This window comes from Sinocyclocheilus grahami, unplaced genomic scaffold (assembly GCF_001515645.1).
Source record: "Sinocyclocheilus grahami isolate Dianchi unplaced genomic scaffold, SAMN03320097.WGS_v1.1 scaffold889.1, whole genome shotgun sequence".
Taxonomy (NCBI): Eukaryota; Metazoa; Chordata; class Actinopteri; order Cypriniformes; family Cyprinidae; genus Sinocyclocheilus; species Sinocyclocheilus grahami.
The window spans coordinates 37,628-46,628 of NW_015506068.1; the positions used below are offsets into that span (position 1 = coordinate 37,628).

The 9,001-nt window shown below is 34.7% G+C and overlaps 1 long non-coding RNA gene across 1 annotated transcript in view; it reads right to left on the reverse strand.

Moving 5' to 3' along the window:
• Positions 1-328: 328 nt before the first annotated feature.
• Positions 329-9,001, reverse strand: part of LOC107563777 (uncharacterized) — a 23,280-nt gene continuing 14,607 nt past the window's right edge. The window contains exon 3 of the long non-coding RNA XR_001606142.1: positions 329-473. This is a non-coding gene — a long non-coding RNA (uncharacterized lncRNA). The remainder of the gene's footprint in view (positions 474-9,001) is intronic.

Here is a 9,001-nt window from a genome sequence, read left to right on the forward strand (position 1 = left end):
CACTTGGAAGGCCGCTTAAAGCCTCTATGACACCCACCACCCCCAGCCTCTTAGCGCTGGTAACGGCCACCCTCAAGCTGAGCCCGCTCTTCCTGCTGCCAGTCACAGACATACAAATACTGTAAATTATGCATGCCCACACACACACACACATATACATCAATGTCTGCTTCATGCCACAGTTTAAAAGCAAAAGTGACCAAGCCCAAATCCTAGAGGGTGAACTGAGTAACACAGCCTCTCGTACACGCATTTGCCTTCGCGTACGCCATCATGAATGTCCTGCCCTGTGGCCAGTTGCATAAATTGCTTAGACTAGTCTTAAAAAGTTAGCCATCTAACTTGTTTTGTTCTAGACTGGTCATAACTGTTTAAAGTCAGTAACAAAAATGTAGATTGGCCCAATTTTAATTAGAAAAGTGAGACTGATTATCTCTTGGCTAACTGCTAGTTGGTCAAACTAGTTCTTAAGTCTTAACATAGTGTCTATGTTTATGCAACTGGCCCCTGGTCTTTATGCCTAAGTCCTTTGCACTTTATGTGGCTTCACAGGCAGAAAGGGCACCTGTCCATCACTGCATTTGTTCACCATCCCTAAATTAATTCATTCATCATTATGCATGTCTCAGTCTGTCAATCATTCAATCAATTGGAAGATTATTACAGTAATTTAAGAATCAGGCCCTCCAGCACAGAAAGTAAAAAGAGATGAAAGAAACTTTGAAACGGTATTATTTTGTGTGTGTGTGTGTGTGTATATATATATATATATATATATATATATATATATATATATATATAATAAATTTTTTATTTTGTATGCATATTTATTTATTTTTCTTTTATTTTTTATTTTTTATTTTGTAATAAACAATTTTTGGGGGGTATGACTCTACATTTTTTACTAGTTAGCAATATGCACTTAAAGGACAAGTGTGTCATTTTTTTTCAATATTAAAATCCAGTACATAAAATTCCAGTACATATCTAAATGGGACATTCCATAGACTTCTATTGTTTTATATACGAGTTATAAATACTATAACCTAACCCTAAAAATCTTTACAATAAAAAATAAAAACAAAATGGGTACAAATGTATAGTTAAGTAGAATCAATATACTTATGTATATATCCTTTTAAAGGGATAGTTTACAAAAAATGAAAATTCTGTCAGTTTTGTTCTTCTGTTGAGCACAAAAAGAAGATATTTTGAAGAATGTTGGGAACCAAAGAGTAGACAGTAGCTATTAATATCCATAGTATTTTTTTTCCATTCTATGGAAGTCAGTGGCTAACATCAACTGTTTGCTTACCAAACAGTTGAAAGAAGGAAGCTCATACAGGTTTGGAACACCTTGAGGATGAGAAAATGATGAAGCCATTTTTGAGTGAACTATTCCTTTAAGGTTTCATTTTAGTTAGGGTGCTGCTTTAGAAAGCTAACTGTAAAAGAGGCTTTAATTCATTTGATTTAGTTTTTATTCAATATTAATATTAAATATGATATAATTCAATTTAATATGTATTATTAATATATTATAATATATTATAATATAATTATAATTGTTGACTTACTCTGAGATACAGTGAGATTAAATTAGTTGAATAATGATGTTGAACAAATCACAAAAGCAGCAAAGATTAAAGAAAAAGGCAGAATAGAAGAAGACACATGTTTCGTTACAGGATATGCTCCCTTTTCTGAACCCCTAAATGCATCTGTGTGCTCTCTGAAGGTCTGTTTTCCCACAGTGATCCTTCCTGGATGTGGACTAAATATCCTGCACCCACCCTGCCGAAGGGTGTCTGATCCAGTCCAAATGTGGCAGGCTTCAAACCTTTGCCAAGTGTGTCACCATCAAGGGACAGTATTCAAAAGCTCCTCTGAAACTAAAGACCAGGGGCACAACATGAAAACAACAACCTCAGTTGCTCATAAATCTGTCAAAATTTATAATGATTTTGGGGGCAAAAAAATGAAAGTGCTTTATTTACACAGTAATATTACACGTAGTGTTGTTGTTTTTTTGTACCTGTACTTTTTCACATTCTGAGTTAGTGATGAAAATTGTTCAGAGCTGAAACTCTTAAACCTCATATCAGGTATAAATTATTATTACAATTTAAAAAAATTTGACAGAATATTCCTTACATAAAATCTTGCAGCCTTACTCTTTGTAGCTTTTGTTTATACAGTTAATAAATAAATACATAAAAATTGTATAGATAAATTAATTAATAAATTAACTTAAACAAAGAGCTAAACAAAGTGTCAGTTTGTCAGTCTGTCTGTTTTTATCAGTCAAATCATTCCTGTGAATTTTTCATACCCCTTATAACTTCCCTTTAACCTGTCATAAGCCTGTCAAAGCAGAGAGAGTGAGATGTATTTCAATCAGCTAACAATCTGTGTCATCCACTCAGTGCTGCTAGCCGAGTAAATCTTCCTATATGGATATCATATATTCATTTTATGTGATCTTAATATTATATTATTTAAAAAAATAAAATTACATAATAAATACAATATGCATAATATTATGCAATAAAATAGTAATATAATCACATTTATATAAATTATATTTCATTAGGTGAAGCAAATAAGTGATGAGAAGAAAATGCCAAGAAACCAGATGCATTAGCCTTTCTTTGTGTGTGTGTGTGTGTGTGTGTTCCTACTGTTCCTCAGGTGTATATATATATATATTTTTTTTTTTTTTTATTGAAATTTTTTTATAAGTGACTACCATGATGCGGAAAATATTAAATGTTAACTGACTGAAAGGAAAACTGCATCAGAAGTATCTTTTTGAAGCCAATCTGCTTGTATTACTCAAATTGCCTCTTTTTAGGTGCCTTTAGTTCTATCTTTAGCCAAATTTGCTTGCACACTGCCCAGCAACAATCCAGCGCTGATGTCTTTCTCCACACTATCTCTCTGTCCTGTTTTCCTCCTGTCACTCCCTCCCCACATGTATTAAGATACAAAACTCCTCCTACTCGTATTGCCTTGTTACAGCCCATATACAAAAGAGGATTTAATGGGTTTTGCAGTGATTTATGGCTGTCACGGCTCACCAACGCAATTGAGACTTGACACTGGCCCACATACTTTTTCCAGGCTATGAGCCAACAGATACAGACAGAGACACACACTACTGCTCATTCATGATTTCAGTCAGAGCAGAACGCGGTAGGGCACGTCAGATCTCTCATGCGGTTTTTATCATCTTTAAGAGTCAGCTTTCTCCAAGCAGCCTTGCTGTTTGGATCCCAAGAGGCTGCTGACTCTGCATTACAGGTGATGACATCTGCCTGACAGTAGACATGACAGTGGTGATGATTTCTTAATGTTCACCAAGTGGGCGACAGTGGGGGGCCATTTCTGACATTAGGGAGTGATGGAGGGGAGAGTGGATAATACGGTCCTTTGGCCAATAAGAGGAAGCCATGCTTTGGGGGGTGATCACTTGGGGCCTGCGGAGCAAGCCAGAGGAATGCGGGAGAGCACAGCTGTCTTCTTTTGTCAAACACAGACCCTAAACTGTCTGAAGAATAGATAAGCTTGGCATTTCGTCTGCAGGACCCCTCCTCACCTTCTCTGGCCAGTCTGGTGGGCCACATAGGACAGTTCTACATGCTCAGGGTGTGTTAAGCATTTCCCATCATTCGCATCATTCCTGATGAAATGCTGAAATGACATGAAAATGTGCAGTTGTTTCCTTTAAGTCAATGCAATTTGGCTTTCAAAATTTGCCTTACTTTACTCTATCTAACAGAATTTTGAGGGAAGTGAAGCCAGATTGAATGTATGTTTGCTAAAAACAATCTCTAAACAGCTATTTGGCAATTGCTTAACATTATTCAGTAGCCTGCATGTATTGACAGAAAGAGAGAATTAATTTCAGAGTAAGTTATTGTTTCAGAGCAAAAAAAATAATTTCAGAGCACGTTATTGTATTTCAATTTCAGATTGAATATTATGAAGACAGTTAACAATGAATAATTCACAACTAAGAAAATCACACAAAAATAGGGATAGTTCACACAAAAATGAAGATGATGTCATCAAAATATCAAAAATAACATTAAATAGTGTAAAATATAAATACAATTTACTGTGTGTGTGTGTGTGTGTGAAATATATTTTATTTATATTTTTCATTATAGAATAGAAATAGAATAAAATAAAATGCTATTCTATGTTTTTTATTTTATTATTTAAAAAACATTTATATTATATCATTATATAATTTTATATAATATAATGTAAAATTACATAATTTAGATGTTAACAGAACATTTTGGTTTACAATTTCAGGTTACATTTTTTTAGGCTCTTTCCTAGAATCAGTATAAATCAGCATCATAAAAGGTTAAATAATTTTAATTTAACTGAAGTTATTTTGTTATTATTATTATTATTATTATTATATATTTCTTTTAAGCAACTGAAAACTATTAGAACTGATACACACACACAAACGTATTTTTATTCATATTTCTGTGCTTTTTTAAGCAACTGAAAAAAAAAATCTGTTCTTGACTATTAGAACTGATACACACACAAAAAAAGTATTTTTATTAATATTTCTGTGCTTTTTTTTCAAGAAGACTTGCAGGAAAGGTCACATCTGTAGCCCTGGATATGTCTGCATGTGGGTCTCTCCTCCGTGTTCAACAACGTACAACTTAGCGCCTCAAGCTTGCACTCAGTCACTGCGTTTATGGAGGTGACACAAGGTTCAGAGACTGGATGGAGAATGCACACCCCACAACAACAGCAGATGCGCATTCAAAAATGAATGTACATGTGGAAAATCCCTTTTGATGGATGTGGATGAAGTAGGTGTTAACTCTCATGTTTAATGGTACGATCCACCACACGTGTGATGTAAGACCTAGGGACATAAATCACAAAATTGCTGATTGAAAGACTTTATGGACATTGACAAGTCTGCTCCCCTTTCCAAGAGACTCAGCATTGATTACCAGCTAATTATAAATGAAGGAAGTGGCAGCTTGTTTGTTTCTAGGGTTGCAGTGGAATATATTTACACTTCTTCAGGAGATCATGTGATATCGGGTGAGAATTCCACAGAGCACTAAGTGCTACCTTCTCTGCTCTCTTTTTCTTCTTCACTCTAGTTGTCTATCTCTCACTCCTCTAATGCTCTCTCTCTACACCTTTTAATTCTGCCGCCTTTCCACACCGTTCCAACGACCCCCCTGCCCGTGTTCACAGCCCCTGTAGGTGGTGCCTCCCAAAAGCCTTCTTTCACACCCAAAGTGGGGTTTCAAATAAGCATATGTTGCGTTAATTAGGTCCCGGTGCCTGACAGGAAGGCCTAGTGTAAGGGCTGACTTGAAGAAACATATGTTGCTAAGTCTCTCTAATCAGAGCTGTTCACACAGTGATTATTAGACATGTTGTACTCATGTCCTCATCCAGCTCCCCATATTCACCCACATTGAACACCATCTGAAAGTGTAATAGAGTGCTGTACAATATTGCTAATGGGTAGACATGGAAATAAAAATTTTTCAACCAGATTTAAGCTAAAATGTACATATTTGTGCGTATTTTTAGATTAGTCGCATCCAAAATAAAAGTTTTTGTTTACATAATATATGTGTGTGTACTGTGTATATTTATGATGTATGTATAAATACACACATACATGTATATATTTGAGAAAAATATGTTTTATATATAAAATATTTATATTTATATATAATGTAAATTATATATGAATATATATATATATATATATGTTAATAATTTTAAAATATATACATGTACACACAGTACACACACATATATTTTGTAAACAAAAACTTTTATTTTGGATGTGATTAATCACGAATAATCATTTGACAGCACTATTTTAGATGTTGTAACTGGTCACCATTCAACTTTTTGATTTTACTAGTTAATTTAAATAATCCTGTGGTGTAACAAAATGAATTTTTTTAATTAAAAATATTTTATAAAATATTTTCCTAAAACTAGAAGACAGTAATTATAGTATATTTTTAAATGCTCTTTATAGTAGTTTTAGATTAACATGTCAAACAATAGGACAGCTTTGACACATTGTTTCCCATATGCTAGCATACACAGTAGTAAAACTTTAACTGATTTTATGTTTATTAATAGGAAAATTCCTCTTTCTATTTTGTGGATGTATCATACTGCAGGGCCAAAAGTGTTTAAACATAAATATTACAAAACTAACTTGTAGTAGGATGTAAAGCTCAAGCTTGAAAATCTGACTTACTTCATGTTGGGGTCTTGATGAGCAACTTTTTCAAGGATCACCAAGAGATTGCCAATTTAGAAACGGATGTTGTGAGTAACTCCACAAGTCTTAATAATTTGTAACAAATTATTGTCTTTTTTTACATTTATTCAGCAATAAGAAATTCCATGAATTTTAGAAAATAGGCCAAAAATAGATCATGCTATTATATTTAAATAGTTTTATTCACATTTGTCATTTTGATACACTTCTGTATGTCAGTGTTCATAATGGATCATTTAGATATAGAACAGAATCATAAGTATTTGTTTTAGTGAATTAGAGTAAAGTCCAAATGAAGTAAATAGGAAAAGGAAGTGAGACTTGACATTTTAAAAGCGCTGTTTTGACAAAATGGATACCGCATATCATGACTGATGGAGTGCAGGCACGGTCTGGGTCCATCAAAGCATTAGGCGCGCTCAAGTTTCTGCGGGGCCTTCAACTAGGCCCTATGTCCTCCTCTCCCCTCCGTAACACTGAGACGAGAATCATACTGTTGTGGAAAGAGAGAGCACAGATAGAAACTATCACAGTTGCAAATATATATATATATATATATATGTTAATAATTTTAAAATATATACATGTACACACAGTACACACACATATATTTTGTAAACAAAAACTTTTATTTTGGATGTGATTAATCACGAATAATCATTTGACAGCACTATTTTAGATGTTGTAACTGGTCACCATTCAACTTTTTGATTTTACTAGTTAATTTAAATAATCCTGTGGTGTAACAAAATGAATTTTTTTAATTAAAAATATTTTATAAAATATTTTCCTAAAACTAGAAGACAGTAATTATAGTATATTTTTAAATGCTCTTTATAGTAGTTTTAGATTAACATGTCAAACAATAGGACAGCTTTGACACATTGTTTCCCATATGCTAGCATACACAGTAGTAAAACTTTAACTGATTTTATGTTTATTAATAGGAAAATTCCTCTTTCTATTTTGTGGATGTATCATACTGCAGGGCCAAAAGTGTTTAAACATAAATATTACAAAACTAACTTGTAGTAGGATGTAAAGCTCAAGCTTGAAAATCTGACTTACTTCATGTTGGGGTCTTGGTGAGCAACTTTTTCAAGGATCACCAAGAGATTGCCAATTTAGAAACGGATGTTGTGAGTAACTCCACAAGTCTTAATAATTTGTAACAAATTATTGTCTTTTTTTACATTTATTCAGCAATAAGAAATTCCATGAATTTTAGAAAATAGGCCAAAAATAGATCATGCTATTATATTTAAATAGTTTTATTCACATTTGTCATTTTGATACACTTCTGTATGTCAGTGTTCATAATGGATCATTTAGATATAGAATAGAATCATAAGTATTTGTTTTAGTGAATTAGAGTAAAGTCCAAATGAAGTAAATAGGAAAAGGAAGTGAGACTTGACATTTTAAAAGCGCTGTTTTGACAAAATGGGTACCGCATATCATGACTGATGGAGTGCAGGCACGGTCTGGGTCCATCAAAGCATTAGGCGCGCTCAAGTTTCTGCGGGGCCTTCAACTAGGCCCTATGTCCTCCTCTCCCCTCCGTAACACTGAGACGAGAATCATACTGTTGTGGAAAGAGAGAGCACAGATAGAAACTATCACAGTTGCATATAGCCGAAGGTATATTGCTTAACAAATCATCGTTACTGATGGAAAATCTCAAATGTATAGATAAAACATTAACACAGGATGAGTCAGAATTACACCTCTCAACACTAATCCACCACATGAAAACTCTCAAGCCCCGAAACTGCAGGAAGAAGAAGTGTGATCAAGAAATCCAGCAGTCTTGCACATCACTCTCTGATTTATCTTCAACTGAAAAGACATGATTTTAGGAGAGCTTTGCTTTCAAAACCAAACATATCTCCCCAAATCTAAAATGAAAAATCCTGACCAGGATCCAGTCATATCATTCACATCACACATCTGTCACTCTGACCACAGATGTGAATATGACCTCATAAAAATCTTCGCAGCTATCATTTACGTCTTATGCAAAAGATAATAGTGTTACTGAGGGAACACCAACACAATATTCAGGAAAGAAGAACTGAATAATTTGATTGTCATATCCTCTCATGTTATTACTACAATAAAAGTAAAATTTTACATATAGCGCTACATACAGAAACTGCTCTAAAGATGAGTTGTGCTAATATAAATTCCCTCCTCCCACACACTGTGAACAGAGAACTGCCATACACCTGTGACAACTGCTCCAACTAGATTTGAGAATGCGTGGCGTTCAAAGCCTCTGCATAAATGCTTAAAAGACCATCAGGCAGCGTGCTGTGTGTGTAGTGTGATTTGTTTAATTGTTGATACAGTAGATGAGGGATGTTTGTGCATACCATTTGTATTCTGTACGGCCGTGGTGAGCATTGCCTGAGGGAGATCAGCTTAACTAAGGCCTAAAAGGTGCCTGTCACCCCCACAGGGCAGGTGAAGAGTATAACGCCCCGGCCTTGTGGATGTGTCACTGGGGACAATACGCTATCATCCAGAGTGTCAACACCAATGAGCTCAACTGGTGACCTTGTGAGTTCACCTTGCTAGGAGAGACACAATCGTGTCATACCTGCACTGGGGGGACACTGAGTGTGTGTGTGTGTGTGTGTGTGTGTGTGTGTGTGTGTGTGTGTGTGTGTGTGTGTGTGTGTGTGGGTGTGT